A 22,802-nucleotide genomic window follows, 5' to 3' on the forward strand; every position below is an offset into this window, starting at 1 on the left:
GGCAGGACATGAACTTTATTCTCTCCTAGATGGATTCAGTGGATACAACCAAGTGCAAATCGCAGAAGAAGACCAATCCAAAACAACCTTCACCACAGAATGGGGGACCTACGCTTACCGAGTGATGCCATTTGGGCTCTGCAATGCCCCTGCTACTTTCCAACGAGTCATGATGGCTGCATTTCAAAATCATTTGCACGACTTCATTGAGGTATATTTGGATGACTTCTGTGTCTATAGTTTGATCAGTGAACATTGGGGACATTTGGAACAATGCTTTGACCGATGCCGGGAGTATGGGATTTCCCTCAACCCCGACAAATGCATCTTTGGGGTCTCTTCTGGAGTTCTGTTGGGCCACATTGTCTCAGCACAAGGGATATCAACAGACCCTGCAAAGATAGAAAAAATCTCAGCTCTGCAAGCACCCACCAACCTCAAACAGTTGAGGGGATTCCTAGGCCATGTGGGTTACTACAGAAGGTTTATAGCCCATTTTGCGACAAAGGCAACTTCCTTGCACAAGCTCTTGAGGAAAGATGCAGAGTTTACTTGGACGGAAGAATGTGACAAAGCCTTCCACACTCTGAAGCAGTGTCTGATAGAGGCACCCATCCTGCAACCTCCTGATTGGACGAAAGAGTTCCACGTACACACTGATGCATCAATTGAAGGCTTAGGTGCTGTCCTCTGCCAAAAGGGCTCCTCGAAGCTGGATCAACCGATCTATTATGCAAGCCGAAAAGTCACTGATAGGGAACGGAACTATACAGTGACAGAGCTGGAGTGCTTGGCAATGGTGTTTGCCCTGGAGAAGTTTCGCCATTACCTCCTATCTACCCACTTTAAATTTTATGTGGATCATGAGGCCCTCTCCTTCTTGATGAACAAAGCAGATGTGAAAGGACGAATGATGAGATGGCTCCTTTTATTCCAGGAGTTTGACTTTGAGGTGATTACTAAGCCTGGTCGTTCCCATGTCCTGGCTGATCATCTGTCGCGTATCCCACAAACTGCAGACGAGGAACGAGATGATCCAGACCTCCCTGATGCTTCCCTATTCTTGGTAGAAACTGTCATTCCCTGGTATGCGGACATTGCCAATCTGCTGGCAACCCAACAGTATCCTCCTGGTATTTCTAGTCGGGAAAGGAAGAAGCTCATGCTAGAATCAGCCCCATACACCTTGCTAGGTGGTGCACTGTACAAGAAAGGCAAAGATGAAGTGCTCAGAAGATGTGTTGCAGGAGACGAGATTGGGATTGTTTTGAAGGCTTGCCACGACGAGCCATGTGGAGGTCACTTTGCAGGAGAAGCTACAGCCAGGAAGGCTCTGCTAGCAGGATATTGGTGGCCTACCATTCACAAAGATTCCTATGATTACTGTAAAAGATGTGATGCTTGTCAAAGAATGGGGAAACCCACCAAGACAAGTGCCATGCCATTGCAACCTATCCTTCCGTTGAAGCCGTTTGAGAAGTGGGGCATCGACTTCGTAGGTCCAATCGATCCTCCTACCAGAAGGAAACAGAACCGATACATCCTCGTATGTACGGATTATGTCACAAAGTGGTGTGAAGCTAAAGCCCTCAAGCGGGACGATGGTAACAGCGTGGCCCTGTTCATGTACGAGAATATCATCACCCGTTTTGGCAGTCCCTTAGAGCTGGTAAGTGACAGAGGCACTCATTTCCTTAACAAAGTCATGGAAGAGTTGACAGAGTTGTATAAGATCCGCCATCGCAAGTCCACTCCTTATTACCCCAGAGCCAACGGCCAAGTCGAAGTCACGAATCGCATCCTCTGCTCGATTCTGACAAGAACGATTGCCGCACATCGTCGTGATTGGGACGATCGACTTACAGAGGCCCTCTGGGCGTACAGAACCTCCCATAAAGCAGCAACAGGACAGACACCTTTCCAGTTGGTGTATGGAACAGAAGCTGTTTTTCCTGTTGAACTGGAACTACCCTCTTTGAGAGTGGCGATCAAAGAGCGTTTGGGGGATGACGATTCACTGCAACACCGTCTCCTGCACTTGGAATGTTTGGACGAAATTCGTAGGATGGCTCTACAGTGCATGGAAGCCACGCAAGCTCGACGCAAGGCTTACCATGACAGTTTCATCAAGCACAAGGAGTTCAAAGAAGGTGATTTGGTCTTAGCCTATGATTCACGATTTGGCAAGTTTCCTGGCAAGCTCCAACAGCGGTGGATGGGCCCCTATAAGGTACTTGCAGTCAACCCTAATGGTTCTGTCCAAATACAGACCGTTGATGCCTCTGATGATCCCTTTCTGATCAATGGATATCGCCTGAAGAAGTACTTCCCTCCTTGGGGATCTTGACAATTACGGTCACTTGATCTTTTCCCTCATTGGCGCAGCACTGTACTTCTTATGATGCTACTTCTGATAGCCGTTCTTCAATCACTCCTGATGAAGTGGACGCAACCCTCTGTCCCCTCCAAACCCCCTTCCAGCCTTGATCTCTTATCCTCTATTTTCCACCAGCGACAGTGGCGAGGTGGGTTCTGACACATGGTCTTTCTACCATTCCCTTGTTCAATTTGAAGAAAAGAGAAAAAGAAAGAAAGAAAAAAAAACGAAAAAAAAAACAAAACATATCGGTCATGGGAGAAAAGGACTTAGGTCCCTGTCATGCCGACCTATTCTTCGAGAAAAGGTGGAAACACCCTCGGGAATACGGGAAAATAAGAAAAAGAAAGAAAAATCAAAGAGAAAAAAAACAAAACAAATCTGTTATGAGAGAAAAGGAAGCAATTCCCTGTCATAGCGGGCCTCGTTTCAAGGAAAGGTGGTAAACACCCTTGGGCGAGAAGCTGGCTGTGGAAAAGGTGGTAACACCCAGCAGTCCAGCAAGTGGATTCATTGATTGATATCCCTAGGATCCAATTCCGAAGCTGCCTCCCTTGGTACGCTGGGTCTTGGGTCTCTTTGCAAAATGACTAACTGTCCTCTAGAAGACGACATATTCCTATCCACCACAATGTTCGAATTTGATGGCTACCTCCCTGGGTACGCCTCCTCAACAACTGATGACGCGATCTTCATCGACAACCCCTTGAGTGATGTGAGCTTTCATCCTAACCGGATGAGGAAGTGAGTATGGTTGCCCTCTGTATCTATCAACAGAGAGTGAGACAGAGGGTGGGGCGAGAGACCAGTCTTTTCCCTTCAAATCAAATGAGAGGTGCGAAGTATGAATGAAGTGTTGCACGCACGGGATGGGCCTCTCAATGCACAAAGCACGATTTGTTCTGTGCATTGCACCATAAGGCTCCCTGGCCTTCCTTCTCGCACCGTATGCCGGCACAGGGCGGGATGCACAGTTGCACCATCAAATGCGCACAAGGCATACACTTTTGCACAAGTGACTGTGAGGATTACATCAATGGGTTTCAGGAAAAGGCTGCCCTCCTGTATCTATCAACAGAGAGTGAGACAGAGGGTGGGTTGAGTGTGACTGGAGTTTCTTCAATCAATTACCGAGAGGTGAGATTGAGGGACGTTACGACATTTGGAGTCAGGTATGTTCCTGTTTCCCTATGCACCCACGGGATGGGTCTTTACCGTCAATACAAGACACATCACCCTGTTCTGTACACTGCACTGTAAGGCTCCCTTGCCTTCCTCCTTGCACCTATGCCAGACGGGTTGGACGCACTAATGCACCATCAACCGTGCACCCTGGCATACTCCTTCTGCACCATTCCCCCTTGTCGATTCCTCCACCGGGTATGCGATATGGGTTTTAATCATTCTTCCTCGAGTGATATTAGTCATGGGGCGAGTGACTGTTCCTTCATTCCAAATTGAGTGACTGGGAGTTGAGTGCAATATCCCTCATCATCGACAACGAATTTCCTACGATTCCTTCCATCAGCTACCTCCCTGGGTGCTGTGGCGTGGTCCCTGCCATGATGAACGTGTGCCAAGAAGATGCCTTGGTCCCTCCAGCGCCGACAACAACACTGGACGTGCCATCGATATTCAACCTTGATTCTTGACGCACCGGGCCAAGTTTTTCTAACCCTACAACTTCTGTTTCTTAGTGATGTTCATGTTTTAAGTGTGGGGAAGTTAGTGGATGGTCTGTGGCATGGTCCTAGGTCCTTGTTGATCGGTTAACCCTATCCGTTAAGGTCTTAAGTGTGGGGACGCGTCCCTGCGCGTCTACATTGCATACCCTTCTGCATATGCCTTATCTTGCTCATGCATGTATACCATGACTTGCTTTTACCCTCCTGGGGTCCCTTCCCACCCACCCGGTTATGTTCCACCCACCCTTGGGACTGTTCCTTTGCAGTTTTCCTTCATTCCCTGATTTTGCGGTCCTGTCCTGTGAATGCATCCTACGTTCACCAAAGTCCAAATCCAACCTTATAGCCCTGTTCCTCCTGTTGAACTGACCATTTTTCCTTTTTACCTACCCCTGTTCCGGTGCACGGTTTTTGAGTTATTAATTTTTGACGCATTTTCCGCAATTTAGCCGGTTTTCCATGTGAACGCGCTTTTCTTGCTTCGAAACCGTGATCTGACGTCATAGCCCTGACCAACGCTTTTCCCCTGACATTTTTCCTTTTTATTCTGCATCTTTCCGATACATGGTTTGTCCGTTATTAATTTTCCGGGTTTTTAAGCCTTTCTCGTGCGTATTTTTGACATTTTTCCATGTGAACTTGCCCTATTGGCATCGAAATTCCAATTTGACTTGACAGCCGTGTCCGCTGTGCCTTCCCCCACCTTTTTCCTTTTTCCTCCATCCTTTTTCGACTTCCGGATTTTTACTTATTACTTTTAAATGAGTTTTCGGGAGTCTTTTTGGAGTTTTTCACATGTGAACCCCTCCTATTTCTGTCGGAACTACGTTTTAACGTGATAACCCTGTGCCACCCCTTCCTGCGCACATTTTTGCTTCTTACTGTATGTCATTCCGGTGACCGGTTCGTCCGATATTAATTTCCGATCCTATTTTCGGGTTTGTTTTTTGGGTTTTTCCCTTGTGAACGCGTCTTACCTTAGTCGGAATTCTGCTTTGACAGGATCGGATTGTCGGGCACATCTTTTTGCCCAGTTTTCCTTTTTTCCGCACTTCCTTCCGATGCACGGATCTTTCGATATTAATTTTTAAATTGCGTTTTGGTTCGTTTTTTGTGTTTTTTGCACGTGAACGTCCTTTACCCCTCTCGAAACCCCCGTCCCGTATTTTCCCTGTTTCCCTCCTGTCGTCCTGCCCACTTTTCGTTTTTACGCTATTTCGTTTTGACAACCGGATTGGGAGTTATTAATTTTTCTGTATTTTTGCGTTTTTTTCTTGCGCTCGTTTTGCGTGTGCACGCGCCCTTTTTCGATTTAACGCGTCTCCACGTGCCCCAGTCGTGTTCGCGTACCCCGTACCGTCCTCCCCGCGTCATTTCAATCCCGTCGCGGCAAATTTTTTTTACCCCGTCCCGCGCACGTGCGCGGGACGAGGATCGCCCGCCCACCTTTTATTTCAAAAACTTAACAAACAAAATATTTCAAAAAATAATAATAATAATAATAATAAAACAATTAAACAAAAAAAAAAAAAACAAAAACAAAAGGGGGTACCCCTCCCGCCAACCGTCTCTCTCTCTCTTTCTTTCTCTCTCTCTCTCTCTCTCTCCCTCTCTGCACGTCTTCTCCCTCTTCTCTCTTCTTTCTTTCCTTCCTCCCCTCTCCCTTCCTTCCCTCCTCCCTCTTCTTCCTTCCTCCCTCCCTTCCACATTCCTCCTGCCCGCCATTTCTTCCCTTCCTTCCCTCCTCCCTCTTCTTCCTTCCTCCCTCCCTTCCACATTCCTCCTGCCCGCCATTTCCTCTCCTTCCTCCCCTCTTCTTCCTTCCCCTCCTCTCCTTCCTCCCCTCTCCTTCCCCTCCTTCCTCTTCCTCCCCGCAGGCGCCGCCGTCGACCGCCTCCTCCTCTTCGTCCACTGGTAGCCCGGCCCCGCGCCGCCGCCGTCGCTTGCGCCCGCGCCGTCGTCCTCGCCGCCCGCAGCGTCGCGCCGCCGCCGTCGCCCGCGCCCGCGCCGCCGCCGTCGCCCGGCCCCGCGCTGTCCGCCGCCAGCTCGCCTCCCCGACCGCCATCGCTCCTCCTCCCTCCCTTCCACCTCCACCCTCCCACTAACCTAGGTTAGTCACCACCTAACCTAAGTTAGTTAATAACTACCCTAAGTTAATAACTAACCTAACCTAAGTTAGTTAATAAGTAACCTAAGTAACTTAACTCACCTAAGTCACCTAAGTAACTTAACTAACCTAAGTAACCTAAGTGACTTAAGTGATTAATGTGACTTGTGACTAATGTGACTTATGTGATTTATGTGATCAATGTGACTTACTTAAGCACAATATTCATTTTTTCATAAAAAAATTTCAAAAAATTTCTAAAAATTCCTTCTGTCTTTTGTTAATTTTTGGACCTTTGTCTGCTAGGAATTGCCTTTCCTATAATTTTAGAAAAATCCATCTTTCCTAAATTACCCTTAAATTGCCAAAAAAATAGGAAAAATCATTTAAAAAATTGTAAAAAATTCTAACAAATTCTAAAAACCTTCTTAAAAATTTCCCTCACCTCCCTTACTCATTTTCCATTTATTCAAACATAACAAAACTACACCTAAAAATAAAATAAAATACATAAAAATAAAAAACCAACATAAATCAAATTAACACATCTGCTAAGGTGTTCATTGTTGTTTCATCAGTGCTTTTTGCTTTTCCTTTCCTGGGACTCTTCCGTGCGCATTCCTGCATTTCATACACACCCTGCCAGGTATTTATTTTCTGTTATTTATTTATTTATTTTCCCCCTTAATCACAATTAATTGTTAAAATAAACTCTTTAATTCACCCACCATGGCACGCGCATTCGCGCTAAACACACATCCTTTTTTAATTAAAATAAACCAGCCGTTCACTTCGCACGCGCTACGTGCGCTACAGAGGCACTCTAAATTTTTAATTAAAATCAACCAGCCGTCACATGAGCACGCGCTGGCAAAAAAGCGCTCCACATCACTTTAATTATAATCAATGAATTGCATTTAGAGACCCAGTCGGGAATCGAAGTCCGGGAATCGTATAACTGCACCGTTTAACCTAATAATTGGTAAATACATTTGTAATAAGGAACCGCCGTTTTCTTATTAAGGTTTATCACCTAATAAAACTTCACCCATTTTTAATAATTGATTAAAATCAACCCTTCATTAAATTAATTCCCCCTCACTGCACTTAATTCCCTTTTCAATGAAGCGTTTCGTGGGATGGGTATACGCAGTTCTTAGTGTTGTTTTCCATGGTCCAATCTTGGTTCTATCACAGATGTCGTATTGATATGTGTCGGATATGGTATGGTTTTGGTTTCATGTCTTTGTTACGGTTACGGGTACGGTATGTAGTTTTTTTCTTTTATTGCCTGATACGGGGTTCAGGGTGTTTGTTTGATGCATCGCATGAAGCTTTCGGTCGCATTTGTCCCGAGGTCATGTCAAATTTTTTTCTAGGATGTGGTTTGCCTGGGGTTAGTAGGTCGGGTCACGTTTTGTTGGTAATCCTCTTATCCTTCGGTTTTTGTCTGTTGCTTTGCAGGCATTCACCTTGATTGTCTGTGTTTGTGGTGTGTGTGTAACCATCTGAATGGCGCCTTCTCATGCTCCTCCCCCTATCCAGTACGTCCCACTAGTTAGTAGGGATTACTCGTCCCTACTTACTTTTGAGCCCCTCACGAAGGCAGGACTTGCTGCTTTTGTGGCCACTCCTTTTCCATTACTTCCAGAGGATCCGTCCGTCTGTGATGAGTTCCTGGCCTCTTACAGCAAGAAGACAGGAGTAGTCCAAGGCATGTCTATGACATTGACGTCTCGAGGCTTAGGGAAGGCTTTGTCCTTACCCTCCAAAGGAGAACCTTTTGTGACCACTCGACAGCTCTTCTCTAATGACGAGATTCTCAAACTGTTGCAGAAGCAGACAAGGGAAGTCCTTGATGTTAAGAAAGTGATAAACTCTTCCGGAGTTTCGTTTTCGATGATCACTGATCCCGTCTGGAAGACCATGTGCCAGTTCCTTCAGGACAGGTTCATGCCTGCCAAAACGCCATCCCACTATTTGTCCAAAGAGCTTTTCACAGCTTCCAGGATGGTGCTAAAAGGAGTTGCCATTGATTGGAGCACATACCTCCTTACTAAGATGGATCAGCATTTTGTTAAAGTCACGAGGGGTAATGTTACCAATGTTACCTATGGATCCTATTTGTCTGCCTTCTTGACCTATTCAGGTTTACAGAAGACTGTGCCTCTACCTCCAGCATCAGATCCAGTACCTCCTCCTCCACCTTCAGAAGAGTCCGCACCTATTGACATTGAGGATGATGATTCTCCGCCTCCCCTGGTTATACAGCGCAAACGCTTGAAGAGGGTAGCGGACAAAGCCCCTGCTGTACTTCCCTCAGTGCCTATCCCTGCTACTTCTGGCAGTGACCTCCCTGGGTTTCTCACTTGCAATAACCTATTCAGGGCACATAGAGAAGGATCCTTGGATATCTCCGTTCCTTCCCTGAACAGTCTCGTTTCAGGAGATGCCATTCCTTTCCTCTGCAAGGATATTCAAAGTTCCATTGAGTTGTCCGTGACAGCCTGTGTTCAACAGTTGTACGCATCTTTCTATGAGGAGCTCATGCAGTCCAAAGACCAGTTGCATAAAGCAACATCTGAATTAGCTTCTACTAAGGATACCCTAGCAGATCTATTCAAGCAAATGGAACAGCAAACCCAACTGGTTGCCACTCAAAGTGATGAGATTTCTTCATTAAAGACCCAGTTATTCGAGGCTCAGTCACAGGTTACTAGCCTTTCAGCAGAGACGGAGAGGATGTCCAACGAAGCGAAAGAATTCCAAGTTCAATTAGATGACAAGCTTTCAGCTTTACAAATGGCTAATGATACAGTGGCCAACCAAGCCTCCCAAATCCAACAGTTGCAGGATCAGCTTGCAAAGTCCCGCTCTGTTCCTCCCAGCCCTCCTGTTCCATTAATTCCTTATCTTTCACAGCCGGACTTGGCTGCCCTACAGAGACAGGCTACTTTGTGCCCTCTATTCCAAGACAAAGTGGAAAGATTGCAGTCCAGAATGGACTTATTATGGTCTACCTTTGAACAGTTTCAGGACTATGTCTTACCAGACCATTCTTTCTTTGTCCACTACCATTTACAGAAGCTGGTCTTCTATATGAAGCTTTCCACGATGGATTTACCTTTTCCAGAGGATGGCTGGAGTGGGGCTTGGTCTGCTGAGTTGTTGACAGAGGTAGTCAGAATGCTCTTTGAAGATTCTGTCACGCCAGACACCATGCTGATGTCATACATGTATCTCCGAGGAGATTTGTTAATTCCAGATGAAGTAGATTTGGCATGGTATGTGGGGGATGTGGTCTTACAGGCTGTTCTCTATGTCAATCATTTGGAGTTGCGCATAGCTGAAATGTTTCAGAGTTATTCCTCCAAAGTGGCTGATTGTCAGGATAATTCGTGGCATCCTATGATTGATTCGGTGGTCCTCAATCAAAGACAAAACACAGCTCCTACCTTTGTACAGAGTACTAACCAACTGAGGATGGATCTCTTAACCTATCTTTCCAAACATAATCCATTTGATGCTACTTTCTTTGATGCCTATCAGAGACGATCTCTCTTAGGACCTTCTGTTCCTACCCTCCTTTATTACCAACAATTGGCTCACCGTTATGCTATATATTTTTCCCTTTGTCAAACTCATTCCACAGTAATTTTACCACTTCTTTTCCAACCTTCATCTTCCCCTCAAATTCCTATTTTCACTTACTGTTCCTTTATTGAGGATAGGGTATTTTCCCCTTCCCCACCCTGTCCTTCACCCCTCATAAATGTACCCTCCACATTTCCTATTTATCAATTAACACCGTTCCTTAGTGATTCCTTACAAATTTCTGCCACTCCTTCTTTAACCTTTTCTTCCTTTTATGATTTTTCCTATCCTTCCCTACATCCACTTTCCCTTATTCCATTACCCTCTCCTAGCACTTCCATATCTCAACCACCTCAGTTGGTTAGTGACTGTGCTGGTTTTGATACTCAGATTTCCAGAAGAAGGGGATGGAGTTCGGATGATTGCCTTACAGGACCGCAGATTAATTGGCCAGTAATTCCAGGGGAATGGACAGTTTCAAGTCAAGCTTATCAAAACTATGTTCATTTTGCCCAACAATATTCACAGTCTGCAGATCCCTCAGTGAGATTAACTGCTCACTTTGCTTGGTACCTGGCGTATATGCATAGGCATTCTCATACTGATTCAAAGCCTATCCCAAAGTTGTGCATGAATGTCAATGTTAGCATTGATTCCCAACAGCTGGAGATACTGTATTTTCATGCCCTTTGTTTGCCTAGCAGATACTTGGTCCTATTGGAAAGGATGTGTTGTCTCCAATTTTTCCAAAATCCTCCTAAAAACTTTGTAGATGAATCCTTATCTATGGATCGATTCAGACAACATCAATCTTTTAAGAGGGATCATCTTCATTGATGCCTTTCCAATGTATGGTGCAAGCTTTTTAATGCCAAACTCTTCTTTTTGAGAAAGTCATTCAGATGGTTGTGTTGTGTATTAGTGTTTGTGTTGTGAGTTCATTTATGTCAAACGAACGTGGTGGTTTCCTATTGGATCTTGTGTACGAGCTATGTTTTGGAGATTTGTAAAGATGGGGTCGTGGTTGGAGAGTTGAAGTCGATGAAGATGTAGAAGAAGAAGAAGCAAACTCTTATATCCTTTACAAATTTGTGGTGATTTTTAGTTTGATAAGAGGTGTTAATGTGTGAAAGAGTTTTCCTTTCTTTGTACTTTTATATCAGAAACAGGTTATAAGTTGGGGTCGTGGTGGATGGATTCTTTGTATGAAGATATTGAAGATCAAAGTGAAGCTTTTAAATGAACTTGTATTACCTTTTTCCTGGGTCGCGAGGACGCTTCCTTATTAAGTGTGGGGATATGTTGAGTGTTGAAATGACTTGTTTTTTGGCTGATTTTTGTTGTTTTTGAGAGCTGAATGGTTGATTTTAAGGGATGATTGGTTGATTAGGAAGTGGTTTGAGAGTGTTTTGGATGATATTGATTGTGTTTTGGAAGATCATGATGTTTGTTGATGGTTCTGTGATGTTCTGATAGGTTCTGAATGGTTCTGTATACCTTCTGTTTTGTTCTGTTTTGGTCTGTTTTGATCTGATTGTCTTCTGTAAGGAGGGATGGAGTATGGATTGATGAAGAATGAGATATTGTGAAAGCTTAGTGAATGGTTTGTGAGAGTTTTGAATGGTTTGAGAATGAGTTATGTAGTTTTGATGACCTTCTGTAACCTTCTGTAGGTCTTCTGTAGAGCTTCTGCTTCTGTTCTGTCTCTGTACTGTAACTGTTCTGGTACTGTTCTGTAGACTGTTCTGTAAGTGTTCTGTGGAATGTATGTGTGACTTTGGGGAAAGTTTTCTAGCCTTGGAAAGAGGTGAATACAAGTGCAAAAGAGCTGAAAGAAGTGGAAGAAGTAGCTGTTGAAGACTCAAGAGAAGACTAGAGTGAAGTAACAGTAATGAGCTGTGAAGAGACACTGTAGTGGCTCTGGTGACCTTTCATATCAGACATACCTCTTGGGAGGGGTATCCACGACCTAAGAGTGATTATTGAGGGTAATTTTGAGAGATTGTAGTGAGGATATGATGTATTATTGATGGAGTGTGTGAGAGAGAGTCAGAGATAGCCAATTCTATTGAAACAAAGTGATTGTATATGAGAGATTGAGGGAGAAGACTATGAAGATATTGAAGATGAATACTATGTGATGTATTTCCATTCAAAGATGGTGTACTTCTTTGTTTTCTTTGTTCTATTGATGGATTTTGTGAAGATGTTGAAGAATATGGTCGATTCTATTAAAAACCGTGGGAGATTTACATGATGCTGCATGAAGATTTGTTGTGCCTGGTGTTCTTTTCTTCATTGTGACAATATGAAACATGAAAAACAAGCTTGTTGATGTTACAAGATAGATTTTCTTGCAAGAGAATTCCCTTTTCCTTGGTGTTCCTCTTGGGGCTCCAAATTGCCTTGAGCTGGGGAGAAAATCTCCAAAAGGAATCAGGAGCTAAAATGCTCTCCTCAGGTCCTCCAAAATAGAGGTGGGTCAAGTTGGCTATGGTGGAAAGGAAGGTAAATGAGAGGGCAAGAGTTCTTATTGTGTACTAAGGTGTGTAAAGTGGTTGAGGAAATCGGAAGAATCAGGGATGGCTCTAATACCATGTGGAAAATCAGAGTGGAAGCAAGGTTTAAAGTGTGCACAAGAGAGAGAGAAGAGCTCACAAGTACAAGAACAAGTCTTGCATATTCAATTGCTCATGAAAGTACAACTTGGGTCACTCTCACTCAAAAGTTGATGTAGACCCCTGGGTTGTTTATATAGCCCCAACTGGCTAGGTTTAGGGTTTTCCCTTTTCCTCAGGACCATTCACACATGCTTTCCCTTATCGACTCCTGCATAAGGAGGGTTCATATTCCTATACTCTCGACATGGGAAAGCCTACCAAATCCAGTGCCATGCCACTGTAACCAATCCTTTCCCTAAAGCTGTTCGACAAGTGGAGAATTGACTTTGTGGGCCCTATTGATTTGCCCATTGGAAGGAAACAGAACAGATACATCCTGGTCTATACAAACTACGTGACAAAGTGGTGTGAAGCCAAAGCTCTGAAGCATGATGATGGCAATAGCATGGCCCTATTCCTGTATGAGAACATCATCACCCATTTTGGTAGTCCCTTAGAGCTCGTAAGTGATAGAGATACTCACTTCCTTAACAAGATTATGGAAGAATTAACAAATCTATACAATATAGGCCATTGTAAATCCACACCCTATTACCCCAAAGCCAATGGCCAAGTCAAAGTTACCAATCATATCCTCTGTTCAATTCTGACAAGAACGATTGCCGTACATTATCGTGATTGGGACGATTGACTAACAGGGGCCCTCTGGGTGTACAAAACCTCCCATAAGGCTACTACAGGACAAACCCCTTTCCAACTGGTGTATGGAATAGAAGCCTTCTTCTTGTTGAACTTGAGCTACTCTCTTTGCACATGGCTATCAAAGAACTCTCAGGAGATGATGCATCATATGTCAGCACAGGGAGGGATGCACTATTGTACCATCAATTGTGCATAAGGCATGCAACCTTTGCAAAAGTGACAATGAGGATAACATCAATGGGTTTCAAAAATAGTTTGCCCTTCTATACCTATCAATAGAGTATGAGCTAGAGGGGGGCTAAGTGTGAGTGGTGTTTTCTCAAAAATTTATTGAGAGGTGAGAATTGAGAGATGTTAATTATTGAGAGGTGAGAATTGAGGAACATTACGACAATTGGAGTCAAGTACATTCTTGTTTCCCTATGCATACACGAGATGGGTCTCTGCCATCACCAAAGGACACATCACCTTGTTCTGAGCATTGCACTACAAGACTCCCTAGCTTTCCTGCTTGCATCTATGCTAGACGGGTTGGGATGCACCATCAATTGTGCACACTGGCATACTCCCTTTGAACTATTTCCCTTATCGATCTCTCAACTAGGTGTGCATTCTGGGTTTCCCTCCTTATTCAATCGAGTGATGTCAGTAATGGGGTGAGTGACTGCTCTTTCATTTCAATTTTAGTGCCTATGAACTGAGTGCTACATCCTTCACTATTGACAATTTCTTGAGACTCCCTCCGCAATGTTGCCTCCCTGGGTGCTATTGAGCAGTCCCTACTATGCTGGGCAATGTATTGTGAAGACATTTTGGCACCTCTTACAGTGGACTATGCTACAGCATGTGACATCAGTAAATCAACCTCAATTATTATTAACCCTCAAACAAACAAGGTGGAAAATCTAAGGTAAAAGAAGAAGGTGAGCTAAGAAAAATATGGAAACACAAAAAGAGTAGAAGAGTTCTAAATCAAGGAGAAAGATGCACAAGAAAAAGCGCAAATCAATACTTTTGTAAAAGAGCGTGAGGCACATCATGATATATTTTAAGAGCGCTAGGTGATTACCTGTCATGCAAATTCTAAAGGTAGATGGGCGGTAGGAAGAAAGCTAGGAAGATAGGAGAACAATGGAAAAAAAGGGCCTAGGCCATAGCGGCCATGTAAAAAGGGGATGACCACCCAAGGGAAAGAGGGTTTTGTATATAAAGTTCAAAAAGTGAAGGAGAGCTCATTCTTTAATGTGTGGCAAAGTGGACTCTGTGCGCTTGAGTGAGGGAGTGTGAGGGAGTGAGGGAGTGAATTTATGAGAGTGAGGGATCAAGGAGAAGAAGCTCCCCATCTACTCTCTTCATCTTCATCTTTTTCTCTTCTCTTCTCTTCTCTTGTCTCGCATGGCTATGGAGGATGGAGCTTGACGGAGAGGGATTGAGGTTGCTTGAGCTTGCATTGAGGACCATGGAGCTACTAGTGTGCAAGAAAGAGGAGGGTACTTGATCGAGCATCAAGGTAAGCTCACTACACTCGTAAAGAGGGATAGCACGTCGACTATGTGAGATGTAGCCATTAGTTCTCGCTTGAAACGCTTGAACAATAAGTGGTCCGTGGGTCTCAATGATTGATACATTTTGGTTCTATGCCGAGACAACGGATTCAAGCTTGAGCATTTGCGCGCTTCAAATCTAGTGTCGAAGTAAGGGCTTGAGATATACATGAGGTTTTGAGTCTTTAATATGTGCTACAAGTTTTTTTGGTTTTTGATGATTTGTTGGGTAGGAGAAATCAGTTCAGTACTTTACTTTTGATTCTTGTTGCATTTAGAGTAGGTTAAGGTTAAGAGATTGGTTGGAAAAGTTTTGGGTTTGCTACTGTAAAACAGGCCAAACAACGCATAGATCTGGAAAAAATGGGAAGGAGTGTTGAAGGGGGTTGAGGTCAACAAGCAAGGGGGAAAGAGTGGCAAGAACCTTGTGAAGGAGGGGTTTAATAGCCAGGAGACCAAGGGGGAGCTCATTTGAAACCCTGGTTGTGTGTGTGAGAGAGAGAAAGAGAGAGAGAGAGAGCTCCGTTGTGTAGATCCACTTCAATTGCATCGCTAACAAGTTTGTTGCCCACTACAGGTATATCCACACCTTCTCCTTCATGTATAGATAGGATCAAGAAGTGCTCAGCTAATGTGAAGCCCACAATCACTTGGTGCGATGAATTTTTTGTCGCTTTGAAAAAACACGCACCACATTTGATACGTCCGAGTTACACTAATTTTGGGCCGAGTCCCAAAATTGACCCTCGATCCTTTCTTGTATTTGGCCACTCGGCCCACTCGACTCAAACTTGTGGAAATTTGGCCCTCGGCCCTCTCCTGTATTTGACCACTTGTCCCACTTGACTCGAATGCCCACCGCTTGGCCGAATCAAACACTCAGACCAACGCCGACCTAGTTCGGCCCAAGCACATTTGAACACTCGGCACTCGGTCGGCCTATCTGAGTCAACCACTTGACCAGATTAGGTACTCAGCATTCGACCACTCAATTGGTCCGAATCAGTCACTCGGCCCTTGTAATTCAAAACTATTGGGCCGAGTCTGATCTCCCCAGAATCCTTGAAATTTGGACTAAGCCACCTAGACACTGGCCGTATGAACATCCGAAGACGATACAGATGCTTGAGACGCCTTTTTGGCACAAGGAGCAAAGGAATCAATGAGAGGGAGGCATAGAGGCAATGCTAGTCGACCACCTAGTGATCTGGTCTATCAGCAACATCAAGCGGAGTCATAGAGCGCAAATGAATCATGACTAAGCAGAGGGCATAGCGGAGAACCCTATGAACCAACAAGAGGACGACTAGAAATCGAGCGTACAAGCCTATCAAGCTAAACTCATGACGAGAGTGCTAAAGCTATCCAAACACTTTGTTTTCTTGTTCACTTTGATTTCTAGCCCTCAAAACACACTTGAGAAGAGCTAAAAGCCTAATTTTGCATAGTGCATAGAAAAAAACACACACACATACATGTATAGAGTAAGGGTAAGTTGAGGACTGGTTGTAATTAATAAGGAATTCACCCAAACTTAAGAATTGGAAGAAACCCACCAGTAAGAAAAGACCCAAAGACATAGAAGGATGATAAAATCCTCAAAGGTAGGACCAAGCAAAGAACACAGCTAAAAATCTGGACCCAACAAGGATAGACGCTATCGTGGAAGTGGATCTAACTGGCCTTATCAAGTTGATCGACAACTTGGTAGAACAAGTAGCCTTGGACATGGAAGAGGGTAGCTCATGTCATAGAAGCAATGAAGAACTGAACCTAGGTGATTTTCTTGAGGCCGTCCATATTGGGGTAAACACTGTGGTAGACATGTAAACACCATATTGGGGAATATGGGAATTTCCCATAAGTTTGGGACACGTGGTCAATCTTTTGATTTGTCATAACTTGAATACTATAACTCCAAATCGAGCACTCTATAGCTCAATAGATTCCATTTTTCAAGGCTTTCCAATGATAGGTCACATCATATGGTTTTGAGAAACTTATGGGCATGTTATCCGTGTGCCACCTTTTTAGTATTAAAAAAATGGGAATTGGGAGATTCCCAAACTCCCTAATATTGTGTTTGTACAGGATGTCATAGTAGATCTTGAGGAGGAGAGGAAGCTGGCACATAGGGCTCTACAAGGCCTAACTATGTCAAACTAGGATCAGCAAACTAGGAGCTTGTGCTAGAGCATGAAAAGAGTGCTAGCGCTAGCAGGTAAAAATTGGCAGAGAGTGAGAGAGCACTAGAAGGAGACCTCACATTGAGCAACTGTTGCTAGATAACACGACAGCAGAGCAAAGTGCTACAACATTAGCGACATCACTACTAGCAGGGCTAGGAGTCAACCAAGGCTCTAAGAGCCAATTGAGAATTCATCTGGTGGCGAAGCACTTGGACAAATACCAAGCAGATGACAACTTGTCCTGGAGCTGTTTAAGTAGGTCTGCATGGCCAATGGCCTCATCGATCCTACTCAACACTCCCAAGCTTTTGGACTATGCTTAGATGACAGGGGACGGACCTAGTATATGAGTTTGGATATTACAGAGTGTGCCAATTTCAATGGCTTGAAAAATCTCTTCATTAAGGGGATTTTCAAACCTGGGTACTTTGATAACCTACTAGTGCGACTCATGAACGTCAAGCAAAGAGAGAAGGAGGATATTTGAGATTATGTGACCCATGTGAGGAGCCTCTTCAAGAGAATCCCAATAGGTGAGAGATCAACCAAAAGAGCAGTATTCACAATATTCATTAGTGGAATACTAAGTGAATAGCTCTACAAAGCCTTGGTCAGCAACTCGAGCTTGTAGCGAGATGCACTGGAAAGGGTCTTTGAAGAAGCTATTAGAGTGGATGACCAGCTCAAGGAAAGAAGCTCCAAAGGCTCAAATCGAGAAGAGTCCAGTTCCAGGAGTTCCAAGAGGGCCTCAACGCCAAGTGAGAGAGCATGCCTAAGTGCGCAGGACAAAGAGAAGGGCGCACCGTCAAATCAATCTCCTTTAGATCTTTTTATGACCATGCAAACACGTCCAAGTTCTCCTTCAGTAGGTCATACAGGACCAATAGTTATTCTTCTGGAAGACTGATACCCACCTTCAAGTGACGTTATGTACCATCAGCATCCACAAACGTTAATTGTTTTTCTTCTTCCACTTTCCAGATGAATGTCCCACAGACGCTTCTGGGTATAGATCCGCCGTCGACTCCTTCAAGGGAGTGGTCTTCTCTTCTCATGATTCACTGGAATCAACTTCCTCTTTCATTGGAGGCTTAGCTTGCTCCTTGGGAAGCTGAAAGGGTATCATTGCGATTTTAAGTTTGGTTTGGGGATGAGTTACTTCTTGGCTCAAAGAATTGTCTTCTATGGATGCATCCAAAAATGTCACATAACAGGAACTTTCTGAGTTCCATTTAAGCTACTGAACTAGTGGTTGTTGGCAACGTGTATCATCATCATCTTCTCATGAGAAGGGTGGATTAGGGTGGCAAGAGCCGCTACTGAAGGAAGGCTTATTCTTCTTAATCCATTTCTTATGAACCTTTTGCATATGACGTGATCCATTAGTCAATCCAAAGGATACCAAAGTCATTCTGTCAAACATCATGGGATCTTTAGCTTCTGAGGCTTCTAGAACTTCTTCCTCATCTCTGCCTCTGCGAGTAAGATAGACTCTTCTAGCATGATTTCATAGTCTTCTCCTTCAATGCCATTTTTTTCCTCTTCAGACTCTATTTCTGCCTCTATGGGGGCTTTGCAAGAGAAGAACAAACTATCTATTATATCTTCTACCTCTGCCTCTGCATCTATCTCTACTTCTGTCTTTTTCTCTATCTCTGTGTCTGTGTTTGGCTCTGCTATGACCATGTAACAGGGAGAACATTACATCCATGCTTCTATCTCACTATTAAAGGTGATTTCAGAAGTCAATTCAGGTTCAGGCAGGAGGTATTCACCCATTGACAATGACTTTGCTTCTTTCGTAATTGGCTAACAATGCCCACTATAAAAAATTGTGCCTCTATTTTCTTAGGAAAGATTTGTTTGACGGCTTCTTCATCTCTTGATGTGCCATCTCTTATTTTGTTGGGAGAGTCTGTTAAGACTTCAATGGAAGTGGATCCATTGCCTTTTTTTTATCTATACAACTTCAACACCACTTTGTTGGATCCTATGTGCCTAGGGTTAGGGTTCCTTTGAACCAATCCGTTCATGCCCTTGCTTCAAAAAGCCATGATATTTCCAATAGCAAAGTATATGAGGTCCCATAGGAATTTGGTTGACCATCATATATGTCAGCCACCAATAATCCCTTCCTCCGAGGGTTGTCTTCATGTATGGGAAAATGCCCAAAGGCTTAATTTTGCTTTGGTCTGCCAGTCTGATAAGCCACTACATAGGTTGCATTCCTTGCAAGCCTAGATCCTTCATTGTCGCATCCATCATTATGTTTATTGATGAGCCTCCATCAATCAATGCATATGCTATAAAGCATCCTTCAATCCACAGGCCAATCTCTACGATTCCTAGATCTAGGAAGGCGTTAGCTACATCCACTTTCTTCAAAGCCTCTAGGGCTTTTTTAGACTTGGTTGCTATTGAGGAAGTAATTCGTAAGCCTCTTCTTCTTGTCAATATGCTTTTGAATTTCTTTCAACAACTAGGAGACAACATCAACAACTGTCGAAATGTTTGGTTTGGTTTAAAGGTGTCTAGGTCTTTGACCAAGTGCTATTCTTTGATAGGATCTATAGGTTTCTCTAATCAACTAGCGAATGGGGCCACACCCACTTTTATCTTTCCTTTTTCTTCTAGGAGTGGCAACATTTGTGCTTCTTCTCCATGAGGAGGTACTTTGGCATCCTCTATCTCTTGGATCTCTGGTCATGTCTATGCAATTGTCTTTGTGGCTCTTTGTGGTTCTATAATGCTTTGTACTACATTGTTTTGTGCTGCACTGTTCTGTTTCTCCATAGGAAGGTTGAACTTCACTGTCTTGGTAAAGCGAACATTCTCTTTTGGAACTACAAGTTCTCCTTTCTTTGCACCCATTATTGCGGCAACCTCCAATTCCACCAAATTGGAAGTAGGTTCTTGGATCTTCTGTTAGGTATCAGGAGTGGATTTCATAGGGGCTAGACTTAGATAGTCTTTTGCACTGTGGCCTTCTCCTTTGCATCGGAAGCATAAGGGCTTGTAGTCTATAGATCTTCTAGGGTTTGGATAATTTAGTGAGATATGTCCCTTTTCTCCACATCTGTAACACTTCACCTCTTATCTTTGGCCACTTCCAAACTGTCTTCCTCTAGTAAAGCTGGGCCGAATACTTCATGAGATTGGGGAGAAAAATCAATACATAGCATATGTAGCTTATCCTTTGGATTTGGGTGCGAACTGATGGTAGGATATCCATGGTTCTTTGAGAGAGAAACCTCCTTGGGCCGAAATTAGGACCGAATTCCCTAGGCTTTGGTCCAATGTCTTGTGTTGAAGTTGAATCTTCCTTCTTCATCTTTCTTTCTTATTTCGTGCATCTCCTTCAGAGAGCAGATATCCCCTTTATGGTTCTTCCTCAAATAGTACGAACAAAAAGCTCCAAGTTTTTGGGTACATTTCTGTTTAAAGATAAGAGAGAGAGAGACAGGGAAACTCAATCTCCATGAACCTTCAGGTTCCCATAGCTTTCTTCATTATTTCACACTAACTAAGAAGCACTCAAATACAATGTAAAGTAACCTAGTCTTAGTGTTGACTAGACTGACTAACTCTAGTCAGGTCACCTACTAACACAAACCCGACTTATTCAATGTAGTCACATGGAGACAACACACACCTAGTTGTCACAGATGTCCATCATACATAAAGACGTACCTACTGAGCTTGACTTCTAACACTCCCTCTCAAGCTTTAAAAAAAAACTCAAGTCATCTGCATCACTCCGAGTAGCTGTCTAAAGTGAATGAACTTATCTTTACCAAGTGATTTGGTAAAGATGTTTGCTACCTGGCCTTCAGTCTTCACATGCTCCAAGTCAATCTGATCTGCTAAAACCATTTCCCTGATGAAATGGTAGTGAACCTCAATGTGTTTCGATCTTGCATGATAAATAGGATTGCTTGCTAACATGACACTGCTCAAATTGTCACAGTACAGCTTGACTTTGCTGTCCAAGTGTACTCCCAAGTCATTCAACAATTTCTGTAACCACATAGCTTCACAGGCCGCTAAGGCTGCACCACGATACTCTGCTTCCATACTGGACAGTGCAATTGTAGGCTATTTCTTACTCTGCCCAATGACCATGCTACTATCCAATCCAAATGCATAACCACTGGTTGACCTCCTGTCATACGTGCAACTAGCCGAGTCAGCATCAGTATACCCCATCAAGTCAAGGGGTTTCCCATATGCATAAAACAGCCCATGATCTATGGTACTCTTTACATATCTCAGAATTCTCTTGACTGCATCCAAGTGTGGTTTGCGAGGCTTCTGCATGAATTGACTGATCAGCCCCATAGCATAACTCAAGTCAGGTCTAGTGATCGTGAGATAGATCAAGCTGCCTACCATCTGTCTGTACATGGTAGCATTCTCAATCTCTGTCCCAATATCAATTTGCAGCTTGACATTCTGCTCTAAAGGCATATCCATAGGCTTGTAATTAGCCATACCATATTTTTGTAACATGTCGTGAGCATACTGCTTCTGTAGCAGCCATATGCCTTGAGGTGTATAGACAACCTCAATCCCCAAAAAACATTTCAGCTCTCCTAGGTCCTTGACCTTAAACTCAACCTGTAAACATGTCTTTACTTCAGCAATCCTGCTTTCATCATCTCCTGTAATGATTTAGTCATCAACATAGACCACTAGAAATACATAGCCACGATTTGTCTTCTTCACAAACAAACTATGATTAGCATCACCCAATCGAAAACCATGTTGCTGTAAATAACTGTTGATGCGAGCATTCCATGCTCTGGGTGCCTGTTTCAGCCCATATAATGCCTTTTTCAACCAGCATACATGTGCTAGAAATTCTGGATGCACATAGCCTTCAGGCTATTCCATGTAAACTTCTTCCTATAACTCTCCATTCAGAAAGGCATTCTTTACGTCCATCTGCCATAGTTTCCAGCCTCTAGTTGCTGCCAAAGCAATCATAATTCTAACTGTAGCCATCTTTGCTACAAGGCTAAAAGTCTCCTCATAATCAAGACCATACTGCTGCACATACCCTTTTGCAACCAGCCTGGCCTTGTATCTTTCCAATGATCCATCTGATTTACATTTTACCTTATACACCCACTTGCAGCCAATAGGTGTTTTGCCCTCAGGCAACTGTACCAAATCCCATGTGCCATTCTCAGCCAAAGCTGAATATTCCTCATCCATAGCAGCACACCAATTCTCATCTGCAAAACTGCCACATCAAACTTACTTGGTTCTCTAAAACCTGTTACTTTCGTCATATAAGCATAATGACGGGCTGAATATCCAGTGTAAGTATACCTATCAACAGGTTGTCTGACCCTCTCTGATCTCCTGAGCTGTGGCTCACTGTGAGCTTTCCTCTCATGAGGCGGCACATAACAACTCTACCTAGCACCTGGCGTCATAACAGACGGAATCCCCAATTCATTGTCTAAGCTGTCACTGCTAGATGAATCATAACTTGCAGTGAGTGGACCTGTTACAACTTCAAAAACCTTTTCTTTTCCCTTATCTGTTCTCCCCCTCACTGAAATATCCGTGTCAGTGGATGCAGTAGTGTGACTGTGCAATCGTCTTGTCCAAGGACTCACTGTAGATGATATATCACCTGTTTGACCACTCATGAAAGTACTCTCTGCAAGAGTATTTTCAACATGACTCATACTAGGTGAGCCATCAGTAGGCACTGCAACAGGATTCCCATACTAGGATGCTAACTCATCAAATACCACATCTCTGCTTATGAGTGTTTCATGCGTAGAAGGTACATAACACTTATAAGCTTTCCGTTCCTATGCATATCCCACAAACACACTCTTCACTGCCTTAGGATCCAATTTCTTCCTCTTCTCATCCAGTATATGCACATATGCAATGCTGCCAAATACCTTCAAGTGCAAAATATCAGGTTTATGACCATACAGCCTCTCATATGGAGTGACATCAT

The sequence above is a fragment of the Lygodium microphyllum genome, chromosome 3 (genome assembly GCF_053477565.2).
Source record: "Lygodium microphyllum isolate KBCC chromosome 3, Lygodium_microphyllum_v1.1.10, whole genome shotgun sequence".
Lineage (NCBI taxonomy): Eukaryota > Viridiplantae > Streptophyta > Polypodiopsida > Schizaeales > Lygodiaceae > Lygodium > Lygodium microphyllum.